Here is a 26,955-nt window from a genome sequence, read left to right as displayed (position 1 = left end):
GCGCATGGTCTTGTCCAAACAAGTGGTTTCTTTGCGGATGGTGGCTCGGATTGTGGGTCTGTTGTCCTCTTCAATCCAAGCCATTTTTCCGGGTCCCTTACACTATCGCGCTCTTCCACGCCTCCAGATCAGGCATCTTCAGAAGGGTCTTCGTTACTCCGATCTCATTCCTCTGTCGGAGGAGGCTCGCTGGGAAATGTTGTGGTGGCTGGACCACATGGAGTCTTGGAACGGTCGTGCTCTGTTCGGGTCCACTCCAGACTTGGTTATCGAGTCGGATGCGAGTCTTTGGGGATGGGGAGCCCGGTGCGGTTCTCTGACGACGGGGGGCCGTTGGTCCCGGGAGGAGTTATCCCTCCACATCAATTGTCTAGAGCTTCTGGCGGGCTCTTTCGCGATCCGTTGTCTTTCTCCTCAGGCTTCGAAGTGTTGCATTCTCCTCCGCATGGACAACATCTCAGCAGTGAGGTATGTCACCAAGCTCGGGGGCACCAAGTCCAAACTCCTGTCAGAGATTGCAAAGGACTTTTGGCATCTGTGTCTGCACCGCCAGATCACGATTATTGCAGAGTACCGTCCGGGTCGCGACAATCGTATAGCGGATTGGAACTCTCGCCATCTGCGGGATTACAGCGATTGGCGGCTTCACCCTCAGGTGTTTCGGTCATTGTCCCGGATTTGGGGACGATGCCACATGGACCTCTTTGCCTCTCGCCTGAACAGACAGCTTCCCCTGTTTTACAGCTGTCGCCCGGATCCGGAGGCTCTCGCCACGGATGCCTTTCTCCAGTCTTGGCCGCCTCTCCTGTGCTATGCCTTTCCTCCCTTCATGATGATTCCCAGAGTTCTGGCCCGCACAAGGCATTTTCTTTCAGAGATCATTCTCATCACTCCTCTTTGGAGGGCGCAGGCGTGGTTTCCAGTTCTTCTGGAGATGAGTTGCTCTCCGCCTCTCCTTCTTCCCAACAGGTGGAACCTGTTGCTGGACCCTCAGCTGGAGCCCCATCCCCTCATTCTTTCGGGACATCTCCGTCTTGTGGCGTGGCGGATTTCGGGGGACGCTGGCAAGTCTCAGGCCTTTCTTCGGACGCTGCCCGATTTATCGGTGAAGCTTGAGCCCCCAACACACACAAACGTTATGCGTCAGCTTGGAAACGAGGGTGTGATTGGTGTACACAACGGTCAGTGGATCCCTCTTCTGCAGATGTCACTTTAGTTCTTAATTTTCTTGCTTCTCTTGCTTCTTCTGGTTTGGCATACAGAACGGTAAATAACTTTCGTTCTGCGATTTCTGCTGGCCATGTTCCTGTGGATAGTAAACCTATTGGTGAGCATCCTTTGGTTTCCAAATTACTCAGAGGCATTCGGATGGTAAAACCTCCTTGCCCTAAGTATGTCGCCTTATGGGATGTCTCCGTGGTTTTGCGTTTCTTGAATTCTTGGCCTGTTAATTCCTTACTCTCTCGTAAGCAATTATCGGCTAAACTGACTATGTTGCTATGCCTGTTGTCCTGCAAGCGTGTGTTGGATGTTCATGCTCTGGATCTTGCCGGACGCACTTTCTCTCCGGAGGGTGTCTCATTTGCCATTTCTCGCCGTACTAAGTGTAACACGTCTTCCGTGTCTTATCCTTCTTTTCCTCACAATCCGAAGCTTTGTGTGGTGCAATGCATTAAGGATTACGAGGTGAGTACTGCACCTTTTCGACATGATTTGCAGGGTCATCTGCTTATAGCTTTACAGAAGCCTTTTAAGCCTGTCTCTCCCGCTACCTTGGCACGTTGGGTGCGCTGGCTCATGTTGGAGGCGGGCATTGACGTTTCCGTCTTTGGGGCCCACTCTGCTCGGGGAGCCATGGCTTCTAAGGCTTTTTCATTGGGGGTTGGTCTCCAGGATATCATGAAGGCAGCTGACTGGTCTTCCGAATCTATATTTAAAACGTTTTATTTCAAACCTATTGTTGATGTTGCTTCTGTTGTGGTGGCTAAGCTTTAAACAAGCATAATCGGAGCCTCCGTCCTGACATAGAACTTAACATTTGCTAACATTCGTGCCAAGAATTTTCAATTCTATTAAGGACAGGAGGCGAGGATTATCCCACCCTTATTTACAGTCTTGTATTGTTGATTTTATGCATTATTACTATGCCATTGTGTTGATGAATTTCTGACTTGTTTCCCGCCCTGTTTTGAACTTTGTACTTCTTCCTTTTGGAATGGCCTTTACGGCTCTGTTTTTTACTTCTTCCAGGTTCCGACCTTAAATGAGGTGTGCTGCGAATTTCTCCTATTCGTTGGTCTACTGTTGTTCCTGTGGCTATGGGAGGTTCCTTCGTCCCTTCATCCGGATGATGACTTCTCCGTGGGACGTCCATAATGGATTGTTGGACTTTTCGTTGTTCTTCCTAAATGATTCTGGACAAAGAAAGAGGAAGTTGTGACCTCTATGACTCTTTATATACTATCTAGGTACTCTATGGTTACCCAGGGTTTATGGGTAATGTAGTTTTCGTTTTTCTTTACTGTGTTTTGATTGGCTGCTGTGTTTCAGTAAAGAAATTGAGATAAGCATAATCCTCGCCTCCTGTCCTTAATAGAATTGAAAATTCTTGGCACGAATGTTAGCAAATTTTAAATCCTTGTTACAGTCGATATTTTGTGGGTCTACTCCAGCAATAAAACCCTGGCAGAGTTATTAACAACACTCTCAGGTTTCCCGGGATCATTTGTGAATAGCTCAGAAATTCTTTTTTGTAATTTGCATTCTGGTACTTGTAGTCCTGAATTTATAATGAATACTCAAGACTACAAGTACCAGTATGCAAACTTGAGGTAATAACGTGGTTAATTTGTAAAAAGCTAAGTTACGGGGCTCTCTCGTCAGGAGGCAGCTTGCACCAGCCCATTACTCCTGTCAGCTACGCCTAAAACAGAACCAACTACTAACCATGAAACTGGGAAGAGGATGTGGCCTAATGGCGCAGAGCTGTTGAATTCGGAGCTGGGGAACCAGATTAAAGTCTCGGCGTCGGCTCAACATCCTGTGATTCTGGGCAAATCACTTAATCTCCTTGTGCCTACCATAGATGAATGTGAATGTGTCATTAACTGGTGCTCGTGAAAATCACCAATGTCGATGGCTAAGTGCCGGTGCTGAGCACCGGAAACCACCAGCTCAAAGTAAGCACCTAATCTAGTCTCAATTGGAGTTTCCACCTGCTTAGTATTTTCACCACACAGATGGTATTTTTAGGTCAGGACTAATAACAAATACTGGGGCGTTCAACAAAATCTGGCATTTTTTCCATTTAGGAATACAAACTTGAAGCAGAAAATACACGAATTAATCACTTGAAAAACAATTTAGAGCTGTCTAATTCACCCATAATTGACCAGCGAAGCAAAGAAAACAGACATGAAATGTAAAAATGAGAATTTAGAGTATTGCACACAAAACTGTATTTAAGTACTAGCTTCTGAATCTTGCAGAATGTCAAAGCTGTAGAGAGCCACCCGGCCTCTCACCTACATTGTTACAACACACACACATGCACGCCTTCACCCTCGGGACGGGCACGCCCCGAGGTATATATTAAAAGTGCGGAAGACCGCTCGGGGTCTTTCCGGCATACCCTACTACTCTGTGTGTGTGTCCCATTCTTTAATCAGCGCTGCGCGCGAGGCCCTGACCTCGCCCACCACACTGGCGACGAGGCCGGTTCTACTCCTACGCGTGCCTGGCCGCCCTGCCGGAGCTGTCCGCTCCTCACCTGTCGTCTGCTGCCGGCCGCCCCTGCTCAGCTGTTTTCCCGGGCCGCGGACCTCGTCCGCCGGCCTGCTGTGCCTGCTCGAAGTCGGCTCCCCGCCCACGCGCCTCCCTGGTTGGAGCGCGTTCAGCTGGCGGGAGCCGCCTGGTGAGTGCCTCGCCCCGCGGCCTTTGCCCGGCCCCCGCGCTGCACATGCTGCCGTCTGCGGGCTTGCCCCGCTCTGCATCCAGCGCGAGTGCGCTTCCATAGCGTGCTGCCCCGGAGGGGGAGGGGTGAACAGGGGAGACGCTGCACGTCAGCCCCGAGGCAGGAACACGTGGTGCCTCCAACGCGTGTCTGGCCCTCTGCAGCATCCTGCCGTGTCCTGCGCGCCTGGGCTCTCACTAGGAGCAGGTGGGGGTTATCGAAGTCTGCAGCAACGTAAAGTAGAGACAAAAAATAAATAAATAAAGGAGAGAAGCAAATAAAATAACATCACGGTGGATCATTTTGCACGTCAATACACAGGGATCAACAGTGCCATCAAGCATTGGCAAGTGCAACTGTTCTATCATTTTGCACGTCACTACACAGGGATCAACAGTGCCATCAAGCATTGGCAAGTGCAACTGTTCTATCATTACTCACCATTCTAACTCCGTTCCACGCTACGCGGCCCGCGCAGGTGGGGTGTGATCCAAAGGAAGGGTCACCATCATGAACGACGCCACCACAGGGGGTGCGCCCACGTGGACGGCCGCACATACCGCTACGCCACGCCCACCTCCACGGCGCGGAGCAGACACTCACATAGTCAGCCATACCCACACCGGAGTGGCCCCGCTTCCGCCATTCAGCGAGACGGCAGACCCAGCAACTGCGGCGCCGCGATGGAAGGCGTGGCTGGGGCGTTTGAACCTCTACTTTAGAGGCACCAGAGAGACTGATAACCCAGTGAAAAGATCACTTTTGATCCTGTATGGAGGCCCAGAAATCTATGACCTCTTCGAGTCTCTCCCGGACACCGGCGAGGACGATGACTATGACGCGGCGGTGGCCGCGCTGAATACCCACTTTGACCCCCAGGTCAACACCGACTATGAGAAGTTCAAGTTTAAGCGGGCGTGGCAAACTGAGGCCGAATCAGTGGACATGTATTATGCGAGGCTGCGCCGGCTGGCCAGCAGCTGCCCGTTTACAGAACCACGTGAGGAAATCAGGGACCAGATCATCGTAGGTTGCAAATCAAAACTTCTACAGAAGCTCATCCTCAGACAACCGGGCATCACGTTGGATGCCATTCTCGTCCTTGCCCGCTCCCATGAACTGTCGGATTCCAGAGCAGACGAAATGGAGCTGGCGCTCCGGTCCCCCATAGCCCCGCAAGCCGCGCCCAAAATGGCGCCCATCAAGGAAGAAACTGTTGACGCGATACAGAGGAGACCAGCGGGAGGTAGAGCTCGACAGTGGCAGACCCGGGACGCTCAGTGCGCCTACTGTGGGGGAGACCATGCAGCGACCGCTGTGTGCAACGCGAAAGGAAAGACGTGCTCGAAGTGCGGCAGACTCAACCATTTTGCCGCGGTGTGCCAAGGAGGACGATACAGGCCCAACGCCCAAAGGGCGCGAGGCGGATATGGATCTCGGTCGATGACATCCAGAGTGAGACAGCTGTCGCTGGAACAAGAAAACCCGCCGCCCGACACGAAGGCCCAAGAACGGAAGCCGTATTATGAGGACGAGGAAGACGATGAGGTGTATGTAGTATCCTATGTCAGCAGGATATCCACCCGGAAGAGACCACCACCCATGTGCACGATCTCTGTGGAAGGATCGGAGATCAGAGCGCTGATTGACACCGGAGCCTCCGTGAATGTCATGGACTCTGACCAGTATGAACAGATGTCGCCTAAACCCACACTAGCCCCGACGAACGCTCGGATATACACATATGGAGGCACCGAACCCATGCCGCTACGCGGCGTCATCAGCACCACCATTCGTAATGGAGAGTACACAACGGAGGCCCGGTTCCATGTAACTGAGGGGAAGAAAGGGACACTACTCAGCTGCAACACGGCGGAAGACCTCGGGCTGGTCTTCTTCGCCAACCAAGTCCACCAATCACATGCTGATACCATACTAGGAGACTTCCTTGCGCTCTTCAGCGGCCTTGGAAAGCTCAAAGACAAGAAAATCAAACTACACATAGACACCACCATCCGTCCCGTTGCTTTGCGTCACAGGAGAGTGCCGTTTAACCTCCGCGCTCAGGTCGAAGAGGAGCTGAAGAAGCTCGAAGACCTCGATGTCATCGAGAAGGTGTCGGGACCGACTCCGTGGGTGTCTCCACTGGTGGTTGCCCCGAAGCCCAAGCAGCCTGGTGCCATCAGGCTGTGCGTCGACATGAGGCTGCCAAACACTGCCGTGAAAAGGGAGCGCCACATCACGCCCACCATGGACGACATCGTCGCCGACCTCAACGGGGCGAAGTGGTTCTCTAAACTTGATCTCAACGCGGGTTACCACCAGTTGGAACTTGATCAGAACAGCCGATACATCACGACTTTCTCCACACATGTCGGGCTCCGGAAATACAAGAGGTTAAGTTTTGGAGTGTCATCGGCGGCCGAAGTGTTTCAGAATGCAATAAGGGAAGTTCTTTCCGGGCTGAGTGGGGTCATCAACTTGAGCGACGACATTCTGATCTACTCGAACACGCTGGAGGAACACCATGCACATCTGAGGGCCACCTTACAGAGGTTACAGGAACATGGACTAACCCTCCACAGGGAAAAGTGTTCGTTCTACCAAGAAGCGGTGGACTTCTTCGGCTACCGATTCACGCGCGAAGGGCTCCGAGTTGACCCAAAGAAGGCGGAAGCTATCCAGAATGCCAGCACGCCCAGAAACCCCACCGAGGTGAGAAGCTTCCTCGGGATGGCCACGTACTGTGGCCGATTTATACCTAACTTGGCTGACCTAGCCGAGCCCCTCCGCGCACTCACTAGACAGGACCATGAATGGGAATGGACTGGCGCAGCAAACCAAGCCTTCCAGGAAATCAAGGCGAGCCTTCTGGACAAGGCCACGATGGCTTACTTCCAGCCACGCAGGAAGACCGAACTGGTCGTGGACGCTAGCCCCGTGGGTCTCGGCGCCGTTCTACTGCAGGAATATGGCCAGAACGACTGGAAACCTGTCGCCTATGCGAGCAAGGCTCTCACGGACACTGAAACGCGATATGCTCAAATCGAGCGAGAGGCGCTAGCCTGAGGTTCCGTGATCATTTTTGCTCGTGTTTGTAACATTGTCGTAAATACATAATTTTGGTATCAGTGAACCGCAAATGGTCCATTTAGTATATCCTGGTATTTTCGCTATGCTACGAGCAAGAGCACTCCTGTTACCAACACATTTGTGATTTACCCATGGCATCCATCTTAGATCACGGAAGCCATTTTGTATTCCTTGCCCTCACATAGTCAATGGACACACACTGACCTCTTTTTCATTAAGGACACGTAGGCTTTAACCGGCAATTCACCTTGCTAGTGACACGTGCACTTTAGGCCAGCAACGCGGTGGCAGCATGACTCGGCAAGAACTGCCTCCCCAGCCTGAGGCCAGTCCTGCTATACTGGTTCTTGTGTTCGTTGGCCTGATCATGATTAAGCGGCCGAAGCTGGTAACCGTGCCCATTTACGACCCACAAACATTTCTTATCCTGTCTTTCTATCTTCCACACCTGGCTCTACTCCTTTCCTTCTGGGCCTTTATTAGGGGGAGGTAACGAAATTTACGATGAGGCGGTCCGGGTCTTGAATGAAGAATTGACATGGGATTATGATGGACTAGTGGGAACCCCTCATTCGTAATGTTTTGACATCAGATACTGTTGACGATTCCTGTGCAACGCCAAATATTTATTGTTTAAGACACGAATGTTTAGAACTGTGGTAACATGTAAAGAATTTGCCTGAAGCCCAATATTTAGTATATAAGGAGCAATCCTCTTTGTACAAATCGAACAGGCTCCTAGATACTGCCCATGTGTAGTTTCTGTGACTTCTGTGTCCCTGCAGTAATAAACCTTTGGTCTTTGACGCCACCATCGAGAAGCCCGTGTTTCTGTTTGTTTGTGTACCAAGACAGGTTGAACTCCGGGGTCTTCGGGTGTTGTCCCTGACACCTCTGGACGGAACAAAAAAGTCCAGAACTCCATTTGGCGCCCAACGTGGGGCGACGTCATTCGGTACCGGTCCCAAAGCCTGAAGAATTCGAGGAGCTTCGTGTGAAGATTTCAGAGGGAGGCGCCCCACTTCATCGATCCCGGCATATCGCAAAAGTGGCCCCGACGTCCTCTTCCACGAGGGTTCCCGTTCAGACGGCTGCAGTGCTCCGTTGCCTTGACCGTCGCCCTGTCTTGGACCCGAGGTACAGTCCTCAGTACGGCGAAACGTGACGGGTTTCTCCTTGGTGACGTCTTCAGTGCCTCAGTTAAGTATTCAGTGGTTGCTAGTTAAATATTTTGTGAGGATTGCTCCCGTTTGGATAATCCTTTTAGTTCTCAGTTCAGTTCAGTTCTGTAAGATTATCACTGGTTATTCTGGTTACGATAATCATTCTGTTCAGTTCAGGTATCGATACATTTGTCAGTTCTGGTAGGCCTAAGTTCTCGGTTCAAGTGCGCATCTTTTTGTGTTTTGTTTGTCTTGTGTTCCGGATTATAAAATGGTAAGTCGGAAAAATTGTATGTTGTCTTGTTTTAGTTGCAACAGTGATTCCCGGTTGGAGGACTCGTGTTTGGTTCCTCCGATTGGAACTCCCCTTTATGATCTATATTGCAAATTTGGTGTGGGCCCTATCTCTTATAATGAGGTATGGATCCGCTACACAGAGAAAGACGGTGTCCTTAGTTGGCCACTACATGGTAGTTTCGAACCTGAAGTTCTCGATAATCTAGAAAGAAGGTTGTTTAAGAAGAAAGCCCGGCCGGCAATGTTTGATTCTTTCCGTTATTGGCGAAAAGAATCTAAACAGAGAGAAATTAAAAAGCTGAAGAAAGAACAGAAAGAGCAAGAGTTGACTTTAGAACAGTCTGCTAGGCAGCTGCAACTCAACGAGTCTGAGAAAGCGATGGAGATGGCCGATAGAGAGCGTAATTTAGCGATAGACAAGTGCTATCCTGCTTTGCCATCGAGTACGGCTAAGATAGTAGAGGACCCTGAAAAGGATCCCCTATTGTCTTACTTGTTACGATCACCCCCACCGTATGCACAAGGTGCTACGGCTCCACCTATACCGAATGTTCAATTACCGGTTGCTGGACAACCTGGTGTCCCTGTTCTCGCTCCCCTGAATCAAGTTCCTGTACCTCCTGCGGTCAATATTAATGTTCCTTCGACAACCCCTCTTCTAGGGTTGCCGACTTCTTTACCTATGCCTGTGTCGCTCACACCTGCTACTTCGCAAGCTAATTTTCAAGCTACTCCTACTGTTCCTGACCTATCTGTTCCAACTGCTACTCTATTCACTGCCTCTGCTAATATTATGACTCCGCTTTCTGTTCGTCGAAGAATCACTGATTCTGTCTCTAATATTCTATCTCCCTTCTATAAAACTCTGATTAAGACTCCTACCTCTGACTCTGTGCAGAGACGTAGTCAGCTTCCCAGTACTGAGGAAAGAGGAATACTAGATTCCACTGCTCTTAGATGGGTTTCGAAAGTTGGAAGATATAATGTACAAAATGTATTAGATACATTTATGCAATGGAACGAACCGACACAACGATATGTGTTCGATGAAATGTGTTTCCTTCTACGGGAGGAATTGGAAGAGGATGACCCTGAATCAAATCTAGGAGAATTAATTAATGTTCAGAAAGAGTTTGCTACAGGTATGATAGTTGGTCAAAATATAAAAGAAGCGATGGAACTGGTTCTAAGTTATAGATCCGACTCATCCCTTCTTTCACCAAGAGAGTTAGAGAAACGTAGTACGAAACGAAATCGTCAATATCCAATGAGAGAGGTTCCACCAATTTGGCGTGAAGCTGTGCAAGCTAATGCACCGCTTGGTATTGCAGCCGCTCCGGCCCAATTCCAGAGAGTATGGATACATATTCCATGGAAGCGAGCTGAAGTATTGGCAGTAAAACAGGCCTTGCCAGATCCGCGTAAAAATCCTGCAGGGTACTACAAAGAGTTGGCTCAGACAGTTGACGCGTGCGTATTGAATCTTGCTGACATAGATCTGCTATTTGGTAACGTAGTACCGCAACCAATTTGGGCTAAAATTCGTAAAGAGAATCATCCAGTTGCCCTAGGTGGTGACTGGGCAGCTATAATTGCAGCGGATGGTCAACAAGTAGGTGGTTCCAAACCTGAACCTTTAATTGCTAATTTGCCTGGTAGAATAATCGATTTAATGAAAACCTTAATGCCTGCATTACGCGTTAACTGGGATAAATTGTCCGCGTGCAAACAAAAGAAAGACGAAAGCGTCTCCGACTTTTTCACAAGATTCGAGGAGACTTTCGTGGATCATAGTGGTCAGGATATGAGCACAGAAGGGGGCCAGAGATTATTTGTCGATAAATTTGTGCACAATCTGTTGCCAGAACTTAGTAGTAAATTAAAGAATTCTGAAAGTGCGTGGGCTGTCTCTACGACTGCGCAAATACTTGCGACTGCTCAGTACTACGAAAATAGGGATAAAGAAGAGAAGGAAAAATCAGATAAAAAGACGAAAGATTTAAAAACTAAAGTACTTTTACAGCAAGCTTATCCGCCTCGCACGAATCAAACTAATATGCAGCAAGGGTCATATCAAAGAACAGATTGAGCAAGAGCACTCCTGTTACCAACACATTTGTGATTTACCCATGGCATCCATCTTAGATCACGGAAGCCATTTTGTATTCCTTGCCCTCACATAGTCAATGGACACACACTGACCTCTTTTTCATTAAGGACACGTAGGCTTTAACCGGCAATTCACCTTGCTAGTGACACGTGCACTTTAGGCCAGCAACGCGGTGGCAGCATGACTCGGCAAGAACTGCCTCCCCAGCCTGAGGCCAGTCCTGCTATACTGGTTCTTGTGTTCGTTGGCCTGATCATGATTAAGCGGCCGAAGCTGGTAACCGTGCCCATTTACGACCCACAAACATTTCTTATCCTGTCTTTCTATCTTCCACACCTGGCTCTACTCCTTTCCTTCTGGGCCTTTATTAGGGGGAGGTAACGAAATTTACGATGAGGCGGTCCGGGTCTTGAATGAAGAATTGACATGGGATTATGATGGACTAGTGGGAACCCCTCATTCGTAATGTTTTGACATCAGATACTGTTGACGATTCCTGTGCAACGCCAAATATTTATTGTTTAAGACACGAATGTTTAGAACTGTGGTAACATGTAAAGAATTTGCCTGAAGCCCAATATTTAGTATATAAGGAGCAATCCTCTTTGTACAAATCGAACAGGCTCCTAGATACTGCCCATGTGTAGTTTCTGTGACTTCTGTGTCCCTGCAGTAATAAACCTTTGGTCTTTGACGCCACCATCGAGAAGCCCGTCTTTCTGTTTGTTTGTGTACCAAGACAGGTTGAACTCCGGGGTCTTCGGGTGTTGTCCCTGACACCTCTGGACGGAACAAAAAAGTCCAGAACTCCAAGCCATCAAGTGGGCCTGCCAACATTTCCACTTATATCTCTGTGGCCAACCCTTCACCATCGTGACCGACCACAAGCCACTCCTGCCCCTGTTCGCCGGGTCCTCCAGGCTTGCCCCACCGAGGATTGAACGATGGGCCGTACAGCTACAAGGCTACAATTTCACCCTAGTCTTCCGGCCCGGCGCCCACAATCCAGCGGACTATCTGTCCAGGCATCCGGATGTCACCAGAAAAGCAATCCCACTGGCGGATAGCCCGTTGGTGGAAGAATTCGTCCACATGGTGTCCGTGGCTGCCTGCCCGGAGACCCTCACCCTGCAGGAGATGGGAAGAGCCACCGCTGAAGATGAGACTCTGACCCGCGTCAAGACTGCCCTGGACACTGGAAGCTGGACGAGGTTTCTGGAAGGAGCTCAAGGACTTCGTCCGGAGATTAGCCATGCCCGACAACAGCTATGGCAAATCCGCCATGAATTGAGCGTCGGCGAGGAAGGCGTTATACTGAGAGGGCATCTCATTGTGGTGCCAGCAAGCCTCCAACAACAGACCCTCGTGATCGCTCACACGGGCCACCAAGGAACCGCCAAAACAAAGGCCAGACTACGCTGCAAAGTATGGTTCCCGGCCATGGATCGCATGGTGGATGAGATGGTGCGCTCGTGCCATGCCTGCACCATCACGGGGTCAGACCCGGCCCCAGTCATCACTGAAGTAGCGGCGACAGCGCCCTGGACCCAGCTGAGCATTGACTTCGGGAGTTTCCCGGATGGCCGACACACGCTGGTCGTCGTGGATTCCTTTTCGAAATTCCCCGTCGTGGAACTGCTCTCCTCCACAGCATTTGGACCAGTCAAGAAAGCGTTGGACCACGTCTTTGCCACTATGGGACTTCCGGAGGAGGTGAAGTCGGACAACGGACCCCCTTTTCAAGGGCGAGAGTTCCAAACATACCTGGAGAGTCTAGGGATAAAACACCGCAAGATCACACCGTTGTGGCCGCAAGCAAACGGCGAAGTGGAGAGGCTCATGCGGACTCTCAACAGGGCGCTCCGCATCGCCGTCAACGATGGCAGAGATCCGGAAGCTGCGTTAGACCAATTCCTGAGTGCATACCGACAGACCCCGCATAGCACCACTCACTGCGCGCCGGCGCATGTCCTGTTCAAAAGAGCACCAAGAGGCAACATCCCTGCGTCCTCTACATGGACCCCGGAAGAGAGAGATGGTGATGCCATCCAGGCAAGGAGAACGATCACGAACCAGAAAGCAAGCGAAAAAATACATGCCAGATACCCAGGGTTGCAAGAAGGAGACATTGTTGTGGTACAAGATCGGCACCCTGGGTGGAAATTTAGAACCCCGTTCGAACCAGAGAGATGGGTCGTGGAGAAGATTCAAGGAACAATGGTGACGGCCCGCCTCGGCCAACAGACTGTCACACGGAATGTATCTTGTTTCAAACGAATAGGAGTGCCGGATGGCACTCCCCAGGAAGCCGATGAAACCATCGATGTCGGCGCAGATGGTCCGGATGATGGAAGAACAGGGGCCCAAAACTCCGTGCCCCTCCCGAGCCGTGACCAGCCAGGAGAAGACAGGCGTCACCTTGGTGTGCCCCGAAGTGAAACAACTGGGGGCACTTCTTCTTCCCGAGATGAAACAACAACCCCGGCCGGGGCTGTTGAGTCTCCTGCCCGGACCAACCACAGATACCACCTGCGGCCCAATCCTGGGCCAAGCCAAAGACTCCGAGACTTTATATGCACTTCCCCTTAGCCATTATGTGGGGATAGTTTATATGTGAACTAAATTGAAGGAGGGATGTAGAGAGCCACCCGGCCTCTCACCTACATTGTTACAACACACACACATGCACGCCTTCACCCTCGGGACGGGCACGCCCCGAGGTATATATTAAAAGTGCGGAAGACCGCTCGGGGTCTTTCCGGCATACCCTACTACTCTGTGTGTGTGTCCCATTCTTTAATCAGCGCTGCGCGCGAGGCCCTGACCTCGCCCACCACAAAAGCCAGAACAAAGTGGCCAGTAGTTTTCGATGAGAAAAGTGGCAACCTTATTCTTCATTGACAAGATATCTTCTCTGTAGCTTGTTTATTCCGTTCAGAATACAAGGCCACAAGAATGCAAGCAGACCATAATTGGGATGCTGGTGTGTTGATCATCCACAGCCAGAGTTCAGCGCTTTGTGGGATCTATTGTCTCCTTGCCAGCCATTACACGACCTGACAGCTACCGAGCGCTTAAGATTTCTAGTTTCATGAATGTCTAGCTCATCAGGCCAAGTTTTCTTTGCATTCTGGGACCTGTAGTCCTGGAGTTTATAATGTGCCAGACAGGACTACAAGTCCCAGAATGGCGGTAAAATATTACGCATTTCCTCCTTACTAAAATATTTAGCAATACGTGAACCTTTCGAATGATTTCCATGTACACTGTTCCTGGTATACTTTTCTGGAACCTCCGGGGGTTATTTGTGGGGGAGAACGCTTGAAATGTAAGTATTGTTAACGACCTTCGGTGGAAGGAGTTGACTCCAAGTTAAACAGTGTGAACAAACGCGCGTGAGTTAAAGAAAACGTGTCAGGGCAGCGTTTAATGCGTCTGTCGCAGAACGACGCGCCTTCCCCCTTTAGGTAGACTACAGTACGGCAGACACTTCGTGGGGGGCTAGGCCCCCGGCCTCTAGCCCGAGTAGTAGTGTCCAGGCCTTGAAACGCCGCCATGGTAACAGTTTCTAGAGTGCGCTGCCATGGCAGCCGTACACAGGAGGCGGGGCTTAGGGCTGAATGAAAAAGGGGTCGCGTGTCTGAAGGTCCCCGGGGAACAGGTAACTTGTAATATTTTTTTATCACTTGTCTGCGAAAACAGTAGAAATGATATCCCACTCTTACCTTGTTGTCACGTTAGAAGCTTCACGTACTAGCAAGTGCGGGAAAACCGGTTATCATTTTTCAGCCCCGTGCCGGACCTGTTGTCGCTTTCTCTGCACTGTATTGGGACGGGGAGTGACATGTACGTCGTAAAAGTCTGTTGATGTAATATACAAACCTCAAAGCACTTTCCATACTGCCACCTTTCAGTGTACGATACTGTTCGTGATGCCAGTCTTTCCTGTGACGTGGGGTTCTCTGCTTTAGGAGAGCTGTGCTAAATCCGGCACCTCACAACTTTTGGGACTATTGCAGACCAGTGGGTCTTAACCTGTGGTCCGAGGCCCACTCAGGGCGTCAGCGACTGTATTATAGAATTAAATACTATTGCTTGCTTGAATAACTTTTATTCGATTATCAATTGTATAATCATAAAAAGTACATAGAAAAGTTTTCAACACACACATAAATTTGAAGAAAAAAAAAACATGGTTAAAAAGAGATACTTGAAAGAAAGTTACAATTTAAAATGTTTCTGGTTAGTTTAACAATTTTCGGCGTAGTGCAATAGTCGCTTTGAGGAAAGTCACTATGAATTTAGCTTCGTGTGGTGTGTTCAAGGACTGCAGAAAAAGAAATGCAGAGTAGCACTGTCTATGGCCACTGGATGGAAGGAGTGGAATGATCCAAGTTTTACGTGGAGATTTATAATATTTACAGAACAGAGTGACGTGGATCGTTGTCTGTAAAGAAATTCCGTCGCATGGACAGTTCGTCAGCTTACGGGACCAATTTTGAGTTTCCGGAAAAGAAACTAAACAAAAAAACGTATTAAAACGGAATCTTGTTAGTAAGAATTTCTCATGGTTTGACAAATAGTAGGACAAGTATGTTTGGATGCCTTTAACAGATTGTATTGCACAGATTTGTTCATTTGAAGGTTTTGTAATCTCAGCTTGGTTTCGGAGCTCTCTCAGGTGTGCCAAGCACATTGTTTTTAGGTGTTTCCTGGAGATATCTTCGATCGTAGCAGGGTCTTCAAAATAGGACTTACATCCCAGATCATTAAAAAAGTTCCATACATAAGTCAGCCATGGGATCTTGTGCCAGTTACACAAGGCTAGGCAGTCTGTGATAAGGGAGCGGGTTAAGTGACACTCAGGTTTGGTCCATATACGTTGCCATAGTAAGATGGGTTGAGAGCGGATAGTGTCAGTGATATATTCCATGCCGAGCTCACAATGCGAAGCGAGGATCGGGGAACTTTGCGGGAGGGCTAAAACATATTTGATGAAGCCATTCTCCGTTACTTGTAGGTGGTCTGTATGTCCATAACCCCATACGCCTGCACCAGAAGTAGCTACACTGTGGCACTTGGCGTAGTATATTTTCAAAAGTTCAGGTGGCGCGGGTTTCCCCATTTTCCTCGAAAAAGAGATCAGGGCCGATGTTGCGCGACGAAAATGAAGGTTTCTGGCGGCGATGGCTTGACGCCAATTTAACGCGTCATCCACCAGGATTCCTAGATAGGGATAAACTGAGGTTTTTTCCAGCTTCATGTTATCCACCATTATCGGTCTATGGTTTTTAACCCTGGGGCCAATGTGCATTGTAAAGGTTTTCTTTATATTAATTTTGAGGCCAAGTGTGTCCATAAAGTTGCCGTATTTGTTAATTTGGTTCTGAAGTTGGTTCAGAGTACAGGCTAGAATGACTGAATCATCGGCGTATAGCAGTGTGGGTATCGGGCGATGGTTTATCTGGGGTAGATCCTGGCTCCCCTCCAGCATGGCCTGCTCTAGTCCATTGGTGTAGAGGTTGAACAGGAAGGGAGCCAGTACACACCCCTGCCTTACTCCCCTTGTTATTGGAAATGAGCGAGACAGCTCACCGTTCGTACCAAATCTTACTCGCCCTGAGGCATTTGAATAGAGTTCACGTAAGAAAACTAGTATTGGGGGATCCACTCCAAGGTCACTGAGTATTTCCCAGAGTTTTGCATGTTGGACGCAGTCAAATGCCGCACTGAGGTCGACATAGACGAGGAAGATGTTACCTCCTTTGGCGCCAACATATTTCCCGGTCAGGAGGGCAAGGTTGAGGGCCTGTTCCACAGTCCCAAGCCCCTTCTGGAAACCATATTGCTAAATACTATTAACATTATTAAATAACGTTAAATTAAAGAAGCAACGTTTAAAATCTGAAACCTTTTCCATATTTGATCGTAAATTAAACAAAATATTTTGGATATGTGAGCATTTATTTGGTTTATTTATTTTTGTGTATTGTTTTGAGATTGAAATTACACAAATTGCTTTGGCTGGGGGTCCCCAGTTTCTATGTATGACTCAGGGGCCCCCAGATTCCAGTAATGATTCAGTGGTGGTGTCCACAGAAGTCAAATAGTAAACACAGCAGTGGACCATAAGCGACACCACTGAGCCAGAGACCACTACAGAGCACACACCGACCCCTGCCTATTCCGACCTACCCTGTGCTTCTTCACTCTCTATCCTCTCTTTCTAAGCCACCAGGGGAGTGGGGCCACGCGAGAGACAATCGAACAGGTGGGGCAAAGCCGAGAGAAGCCACAAGAGGAAAAGCGGACGACTGGACCACCCCCCCCCTCCCCCACCGGGGGAGTTTTTGTTTCTCTTCTTTCTTCTCAGTTACTCCCCATGTATATCCTTTGCACCATGTAAATATAATTTTCAATAAAAATTACTGAAATAAAAAAAATTGTTAAAAACCTCTCTTGTAGACAGTTTAGATTTTGTACCGAGAATTGATATTCGTTACATGTACTTTTCTTTTCCTTTCCATTCAATTCTCTTCTATAAAGGAAAAGTCTTACCGTTTTTGGATTCAACATTTTCCATTTTAGGTTTCCTGCACAGTGCTTGCGCTGTGCTTGTGAAATCTCTTGTATTTAATATATCTTAAAGGGGGCTCATGTAATTTCATGTTGTTGTCTCATGATCCCTTTGTGTCTTTAGTTGCAGAACAGCACACATTCATGTGACCAGACATCTCTTGTATTTTTGTTTGAAATAGGTTGGGTTATGAGATGTCGGGGTCGGTAAACTAACCCCTATACACCCCCCCCTACTTTTCTTTTGTCTAGGCTCATATTAGTACCCAGGACCGAATGACTGTGTTCATTCCCTTTTCTGTGGAACTATTTTTTTCTCAACTTCCCCTGGCTGCACACGTTTACCATACCTCTACTAGTCCCATTCACTGTCAAGATAACATCTCTTCCCACGGAAAAGGCAGACCGCTTCTAACAGTATGCTTACTTACTTTTTTATTACTTAGCAGAAGCTTTAGCCTTAGAGCATTTGTGGTATTTCCTATTCATGCCTCAGTACCTTTTTTTTGCACTTTGTTAGCATTATCCGATTGTTTCAACGTAATCTATTTGGTCATAATGAGCAAATTCAATTCTAAATGTAATAAATATTGGACGTTAAAATAAAGTTAATATACAAGAGCTATGCTATATTTTACTACTAAACAGGTTGTCACAAGTGCAGTTACCTTGCAGATAACAGGGTCCTGATTTGAATGGTGCCGCAGGTGCATTAGCAACGGAACGAGAGTTGTCAGAACTCCTCTAAACACATAATATTGCATTGTTTGACTTCTAAACAAGCTGTCACACTTTCAGTTACCTTGAACACAACAGGGTCACAATTTCAATGGTTCAGCATGTACAGTGACACCAGGACCAAAAGCTCTAGGAACCCCAGCTACGAAATAAGACCGTCACAAGTGCAGCTATTTGGCAGACAACGGGGTCATGATTTGAATGGTGTAGCAGGTGCAGTGACACCATAGCCAAAAGTTGTAAGAACTGCTCTAAACAAGTAATATTGCTATATTTTACAATTATACAGGCTGTTACACTTGCAGTTACCTTGCAGTTAAAAAGGGCTTGATTTAAATGGTGCAGTAGGTGCAGTGGCACCGGGGCCAAAAGTTGTCATAACCACTAAACACCAAATATTGCTATATTTAACTACTAAATAGGCAGTCACAATTGCAGTTACCTTGCAGTTAAAAGGGACGTGATTTGAATGGTGAAGTAGGTGCAGTGGCTCTGGGGCCTAAAGCTCTAAGGACCCCACTAAACCCAGATTATTTCTAACGTTTATTACTAAACAGGCAGTCACAAGTACAGTTATCTAGCAGGAACTAGGACTATGATTTCATTGGTGCTGCAGGTGCAGTGGCACTAGGGCCAAAAGTTGTCAGAACTCCTCTAAACACTAATATTGTTATATTTAACTACTAAATAGGCAGTCACAAGTGCAGTTACCATGCAGGCACAAGGGTCATGATTTCAATGGTGCAGCACTTGCAGTGACACCAGGGTCTAAAGCTCTAGGGACCCCACCAAACCCAGATTATTTCTTAATTTTACTAGTAAACAAGACTGTCACAAGTACATTCATCAAGCAGGCAATAGGGTAATGATTTGAATGGTGCAGCAGGTACAGTAACACCAGGACCAAATGCTCTAGGCACCCCACTAAACACCTACTATTGCTATATTTTACTATTAAACAGGCAGACACAAGTACAGTTACCTTGCAGACAACAGGGTCACGATTTGAATGGTGCAGCAGGTGCAGTGGCACCGGGACCAAAAGTTGTCAGAACTCCTCCTCTAATATTGCTATATTTTATTACTATACAGGAAGCCACAATTGCAGGTATCTTGCAGTTAAAAGCGACTTGATTTGAATGGTGCAGCAGGTGCAGTTGCACTGGGGACAAAAGCTCTAGAGACCCCACTAAACACAGAATATTGCTACATTTTACTACTAAACAGGCAGTCACAAGTGTAGTTATCTAGCAGGAACTAGGGCTATGATTTCAATTGTGCTTCAGGTGTAGTGACACCAGGGCCCAAAGCTCTTGGAACCCCTCTAAACACCAAATATTGCAATATTTTACTACTAAGCAGGTAGTTACAAGTGCAGTTACATTACAGGCAGTAGGGTCACGATTTGAATGGAGCAGCAGGTGCAATGGCACTGGGTCCAAATGTTAATTGTACTGTCACTAGATACGTTCGTAAGTCAGGATATGGACAGCAATTGTTTTGGTATGTGTCTATAATCTGCAACGAATCACATTTATAGCAAGATGAATCACAGTTTGTCTGCCTTATGATGGAAAGAATCTTAAATTTCATAAAAATTCAAAACTGAGATGGGCGAGGGATGACGGAACCATCTCACTCTGAGGGAGATTCTGCTCAAGGAGTGGGCAGAAAGTACAAAGTATTGGATTCGTTATGTCTTTATGGTAGCCCTGTATGCGAGTCACTACCTGTGGAAAATGGTGTTCCTTTAGTGCGTCCAGACTGGCAAGGTTAGAAGTAGTGGTGTCCCAGCCCCAAAATGTTACTAAAATCAGTCGCGGTTCCAATTAAAGAAAGATAGATTGTTGGGCTGGCAAATGTGGGCTCCGTGAGACATGGAAAGTTCGGCTGGGAGAGAGATACCTGGGCTGGAGTGTCGAGCTGGCTGATATGGGCTCTGTGAGACCTGAAAGATTGTGCGGGAAGAGAGATTCTTGGGCTTGGAGGGGCCCGAGTATGCCCCAATGTGTGATGGGAGCACCAGCAGCAAGGGTCGGCCAGTGTGCTAGGCCGTACCGGGGCAAATTGTTGTCATAACTCCTCTAAACACCAAATACTACTATATTTTACTACTAAACAGGCAGTCACGAATTCATTTATCTTGCAGGCACTAGGGGCATGATTTGAATGGTGCAGCAAGTGCAATTGCGCGGGGTCCAAAAGTTGTCGGAACTCCTCTAAAAACATTATATTGCTATTACATCAAATACTCCTATTATTTCCATCTTTCACTTCATTTTTCAAAATGTTGCTATTACTTACCCTCATTATACCACTAGTAACAGCACACTATATTGCATTTTTGTACATAAATAAGTCATAACACTGTAACAGACTTTCTGTAACTTATATTGTACAACTACTCAGCAAGCTACAACTTACAACAAAAAACAGCTTATTATTAATCACGTAGGCAAAACCTACTGCATTTACCAATGCTCTTTATTAAAAGTTTTCATGGTGTTTATATTTCAAGAGTAGGTAAGGACCACCAGACCTGTCCAGTCTGTTCATTTCTATACCAGTTATGATACTAAATGCTGTTAAAAGTCTTCAGGTTTGCTACTGCACTCCTAGTAATATGGCTATCCCATGCCTTTTTTTACGTTTGTTATTGTGAATCCCACTTACCAATTCCCTTGAAGATATTAGAATAATGGAATCATGTATGCTTTGTGTAACTGTTGGATTTGAGGGGGGCGCTAGAGGGCGCACAGCGGAATGGCTGCCTGCTAAGACAGCTCCGCCGGCCAGAGACAATAACGGGACCAAATTGCGTGTAATTGGTGCGAACGATGCCGGAAAAGCAGCTGCGATGAATCGGAAGGTGTGAGGAGCAGTTTGTGCTGAGTGGGTTGCTCAAAGAAGTGGTACTCCTACAGAAAACGCCTTAGACAGCCGGCGAAGCGAGTAAACAGCGACAGTCAAAATGGCGGCTCAGTGAAAGCCGGGAGAGACAAGCGCTATCGAAGCTAACTGCCGACGTGGAGATACGCTGTACACCATGAACTACAGATCCGCACAGATGGTGGTAAGCGTACGGCGAACCAGTGGCGGTATTTGACGTTGGTGTGTGGATGACGATATACCTATTAACAAAACGGCACAGTCTAGGCGGCTCCGTTCGGTAATGTGCACGTTGTGGGGCACTGTCCTGCATGCAATGGCCGTAGGAGAATGACTTAAGTAGCGTTACCATAGCGATCACCTTCACTCGTATTGCGATCTGAGATGTGTAAAGTTGGATCCTGTTATTTGTGAGGTGGGGCATATAGGCGCGAAACTCGGCGATACTAGTGCATAGCCAAGCGCGCAAGATGGCGGCACCCACAGACAGATGAAACACGGTGCGAACCGAGTGCCCGCTAACTGAAAAAAGGCGGACTGTAAAGGAGCAGCCCGATAGCGTGCTGGAGCAAAAGACAATTCGGCACTCAGTGTGAGAATACCGGCCATTGGATGGTAATAACGGGGCTGAAGGAAGCTCTCTACGCGATACAACGCAGGAAAGGTGCGAACTCAGCAAAGCGTCTGTAATCGACCTCTGGCTCAGTGGCTACCATTACGGAGGTAACTCCAGTGCGGGGCACGATCAGGGCAGTGCCTGCACAAGAGTGCACGGACACGGAGGAAGTACGCTGTGAATTCTGCAGGGGCGCACCTGAAACGTGTTGTACATTGAGAATACGCGTCAGGCGACTGCATGCAGCATATTAGTACACGGCTGTGCACGATTGACGAGGAGGACAACTGCTGGTGCACTACAGAACTGGCGTAGGGCATTACCGGCTGAGTGTGCACATAATTGCTAGGCGCACCCTCTACAGAAGACGCAGGAGGTGAAGTGGCGGCTGGAGCTCCCGCTCAGAGAAAAATGGGTAAACCAGAGAAGGTGCAATCGAAACTACCCTTCGACAACAAGAAAAGCACTAAAGGAGCCACAGCGCCACCAGATGTGGATATGGACACGGACGCTGAGACACAGAATACCATGGAAGTAACGCTCAGAGCCATTCATAAAAGCCTACAGGATGTACACAGTAAGCTAGACTCCATCACGCAACGTGTCGACAACATGGCGGCAAAGCTTGATAAACACGGAGAGCGGCTAGAGGAAGCAGAGACACGACTGTCAGCGGTGGAAGATGAGTCGCACGCAACGACGCAGAAATGCACAGAAATGGACAAAGTACTAGAAGTTATCAAAAATAAGTCGGAAGAGTTGGAAGCGAGGTCCCGAAGAAATAATATACGCATAGCAGGGGTTCCTGAATCCACCAACACTGGAAAGATGGAGACTTATGTGGAGGATCTGCTGACATCGATCTTTGGTAAGGACCAACCATCCACAGTGTTTATCATTGAGCGAGCGCACAGGGCACCGAAACCAGGGGCTCCTCCGCGCCCGATAGTAGCGCGGCTGCTCAATTACAGAGATTGCGACATGATACTGAAGATAGCGAGGGAGAAACAAGAGATTGAACACCAAGGTAACAAGCTGCAATTTTACCCGGATTTCACCATCAATGTACAGCTGGCACGAAAAGAATTCGCATCAGCGAAACAAAAACTGAGAGAAATTAACATACCATATGCGATGCTGTACCCGGCGAGATTAAAAATCACTAATGATGGTAAGTCGACGATATGTCAAACCCTGCAGGAAGCGCACACTTATATTAAAAGACTGAATCTTCTAAGACGGTACCAACGGCGACAGGAGCAAAACCAAGACTCGGATTAGCTACAATGGAATCGATGCGGTTCGATATCTGACGCCTACAAGGTATTGATGAGCTGTGTAGTAGACAATGGGTGTACATACAAACTAAGCCGTGTGAATGGCAGAGGAAGCAATTGCGGACTGTACAGCATGCCACATTCAGTGCACGGACAACTAAGTTTACTGGTGAATTAGCAATACGTGCCGAGACGCCGGAGAAAGATATATTGGACTGCTGGCGTTTGGGTGCACTGTACTTATGGTTGGTGAGTACAGAGCGATATGTTGGTATATGGTGCACGCATTTTGTAAGAAACGCTGGAACAGTGTGTTACCATATATGGGCCGGCATGGTGGCTTGCAAATGATCACAATCGAACTATATGCTACCTGAATGCTCACAGTGTCTGTATATAAAACATGGGCGACTCCTGGTAGGAGTAGTACATAGGTGTTCGACTATTTGTGTTGTGTCGCACGAGAGATACACAGGCGGTAATGCAAAGCAGGCTTGAGGTGTGCGCCTGTGTATAAAAGTAGCTGCATATACTCTAAGCGGAAGCACCTGAACATTGCAAAATACTCTGGCCACATCCACTATGTTGGATGCGGTCGTGTGACCCGAGCGGACCCCCCCCCCCCCCCTTCCCCCCGGGTGTCCCCCCATTATGGTACACTGTTAGTTTTGGTTACACTCAGGGTATGGCTTTGGCATGATTGGGGTGCTAAAGTGGGTGGGGGGAGGGGGGGGGGAGAGTTGGGGACAGTTGGTTTACAGAACTGTATTTGAGAAACACTGCCAGATTCCATGTGATTTGCGGATTAATCTATGTGAAAGACGGCTTCAATACATCACTAGATATGTCAAAGACTGTACTTAAAGCAATGCAGATACTAATTGTGTGCATTAGGTATAAGGATGGATAGACACGTCAAGAATTTAAGACTATTATCCTGGAATGTACGTGGCTTAAACAACCCTAAGAAGATACGGCAAGTGATAGCATATTTGACACGATTGCATATAGACATAGCATACTTACAAGAGACACACATAGATCCACATACGCAAACACGAGTTGGGCATAGATGGGAAGAAACCACATATAGTGCTGCATACTCATCCTATTCTAGAGGGGTAATTATATCGATACGTCGTGGAGTACAATTTAAAAGGGAACACGTACATACGGATGCTGAGGGGAGATATGTCATCGTCACAGGCACACTGAGGGGACATAGGGTGACACTGCTGAGCATATATGCGCCAAACACAGACGATCCACAGTTTTTTACCACTCTCTGGACGAGCTTATCCGAGCATCCAGATGCCCCGCTACTGTGGGGTGGTGACTTTAACATGGCATTAAATGAGGAAGTAGATAGATCCAAGAACTCGGTGGAGACACACAAGAGGGCGTTGCGCACACTACAAGATATTATGCTAGATAGGAATCTAAAAGATTTGTGGCGAATAACATACCCAAACAGACAGGAGGCCACACACACAACTGCGGCCTTTAATAGCTGGTCTAGAATAGACTATTGGATTGGGTCGACGGAAGTGTTACAATGGTTGGAAAAGGTAGAACACCTCCCAAGGACACTATCTGATCATAACCCGGTACACCTCACGCTAACAATACCTGACTATGTACGCCCCCCGTTCCACTGGCGCTTTAATGGGAAAGCACTACAGGATGAATGCTACAGAGACACGATAAGTAGGGCAATATCGGAGTATTTCGAAATTATTGAAGCCACGACAAAAGATGCTGGCCTCCTGTGGGAAGCTTTTAAGGCCACAATCAGAGGGGTCTGTATTAGCACTAATGCGGGCATCTTAAAAGACTTGCGACAACAATTGGAGAACAAAGAGGCTGACATCAGGAAACTCGAACTAGAATATGCCGAAACGCAAGACACGTCTATACTGGGTAAAATTAGGCTCGAACTTATAGAGTATCAACAACGTGCGGAAACGGAATGAACGTACACGCACAAACGACAGGTGGCGAGAAAATACGGAGAAACGGGGAGACCGGGTGCGACACTAGCAGCTAGGATATGTGGGCAGAAACCAACACAAGTAGTGGAGGCAGTGAATGATGCTGGAGGGGTGAGACGACATGACACAAAAGGTATACTGGAGGCATTCCAACGTACATTTGGTAAACTATACGAGGCCGACAAGACTGCCACGGCGGACGAAATAGATAACTACTGTGATACAATAGCGCTGGTGTGGTTATCAGACGCACAAAGACAATTTCTATCCCAACCGGTGACAGTAGAAGAGGTGACAGAGATAATAAAAACATTGCCTAATGGTAAAGCGCCAGGGCCAGATGGTTTCACCGGGGAGTTTTATAAAGCGTTTGTGGACCTACTAGCCCCACACATGGTAGCTATGCTGGGGAATGCACATGAGAAGGGTGAACTACCATCCTCCCTGAGAGAAGCGTTAATTATTGCACTATTGAAGCCTGATAAGGACCCGGAAGCATGTGACTCATACAGGCCGCTTTCTCTAATCAATGTGGACTCCAAGATACTGTCTAAACTATTAGCGGCATGACTGCAAGTATTAATGTCAAGGTTGATCCTGCCAGATCAGGCGGGATTCATCCCCACTAGATCGACATCCCATAACACAAGAACCCTATTTGCACTAGCCCACTATTTATCCCCGAAGACAAAAGCAGCAGCGGTACTGTTAGACGCAGCAAAAGCGTTTGACACTATTGCCTGGACTTACTTGCACGCCATTTTACGCAGAATGGGCTTCCCGTTAATGTTCCTACAATGGATAGCACTCCTCTATACTAAACCACTGGCGAGAATTAGAATCAACAACTATGTCTCAGAACCGATAACAATCGGGAGGGGAACGCTGCAGGGGTGCCCACTGTCACCCCTGCTGTTTGCCATAGCCATAGAACCTTTGGCGTGTAAAATTAGACAGGAATATAAACAATCAGCACTGCAATTCCCCCAAAGACCGCTTCACATATCGCTATATGCGGATGATGTATTATTGTATGTAAAAGACCCAAAAGACAACTTAAACCCACTATTGAGAGAATTCGTTAAATTTGGATATCATTCTGGACTTAACATTAACTGGTTGAAGTCCACGATAATACCCCTCACTGATGGCACTCTTCCCTTCCAACTTGATTACCCCCTTGACTGGCAAACTGATCCAGTGCGATACCTAGGGGTCTGGTTTCACAGAGATCCTGAAGTTGTGATTCGTACAAATTACGGCAGAGTGATAGATGGGCTAGTGAAGAAAATAGATCGGTGGATACAATTGCCGTTGTCCATGGCAGACAGAATAGCCATAGTAAAAATGGTGCTGTTGCCAAAACTACTGTACCTCTTTAATAATATACCGATCAAACCGCCGACACCAGTCTTCCAGGAGATAAAATCAATTACCTTAAAACTGATCTGGGCAAATAAAACAGCTAGAATAGATCTACACACTCTAACATTGCCATACGCAAAAGGAGGGTTTAAAGTTCCTGATTTTCTACTATATTACCTAAGCGCGCAGGCGCAATATGCGCATTATTGGTACCACCCTACTCCCTACATGACACATGTGGCAGTGGAGGAGGGGGATGCACTTCCTGTTCCACTGACTGCGGTGTTGACGCATGTGCGACCGGCATTGCATAAAAAAGACATTAACACAATAGATGCTACGTCGGCAGCATGGCAGGAGATAGCAAAAAAAGTGGGTAAACAACCGATTTACGCACCAGCAATGCCGCTCCATTATCACCCTGCCCTCTCGGTTACACAGGAAGCAGTGGGTATGGAACTGCTCCGACAAGTAGGTCTGGACAACATAGGAGATCTGTACCAGGAGGGGACAATTAAAAAACTAGAAGATCTGGACTATATACAAAATCAGTCATTGCTATTCAGATTCACGTACTATAGACTACTGCGTGCCTTGCAAACACACTACCATACCTACCCTGCTGAACCTAACACACTGCAAACACTGCAAATGCTCATTACATCGGCCAATCACAAGCATCTCGTATCTAGGCTCTACACATCTCTGCAGGCAGAAATAGGAGCCACTGCAGATAAAGCGATTCAACGATGGGATACTAGCCTGGACACGCCGCTATCGGAAGAGGAGTGGTGCGCGGCTGGCATGATTACTGGTGTATTACCACTGAATGGTAACCTTAAGCTTATACATATCAGGTACTTACACCAGACATACCACACGCTTCTA

The 26,955-nt window shown here is 47.7% G+C and overlaps 1 protein-coding gene across 2 annotated transcripts in view; it reads left to right on the top strand.

The window, feature by feature from the left end:
* Window positions 1-14,106: 14,106 nt before the first annotated feature.
* Window positions 14,107-26,955, top strand: part of SPMIP8 (sperm microtubule inner protein 8) — a 314,131-nt gene continuing 301,282 nt past the window's right edge. Inside the window, exon 1 of one of the 2 annotated variants that reach the window (XM_078668395.1) lies at window positions 14,107-14,276. The gene's annotated coding sequence lies outside the window, so the exon portion shown is untranslated. The remainder of the gene's footprint in view (window positions 14,277-26,955) is intronic. The other variant, XM_078668396.1, reaches the window with a different exon arrangement.

Source organism: Lissotriton helveticus, chromosome 12, assembly GCF_964261635.1.
Source record: "Lissotriton helveticus chromosome 12, aLisHel1.1, whole genome shotgun sequence".
Classification (NCBI taxonomy): Eukaryota; Metazoa; Chordata; class Amphibia; order Caudata; family Salamandridae; genus Lissotriton; species Lissotriton helveticus.
This window is presented reverse-complemented; position numbering and strand designations above follow the sequence as displayed.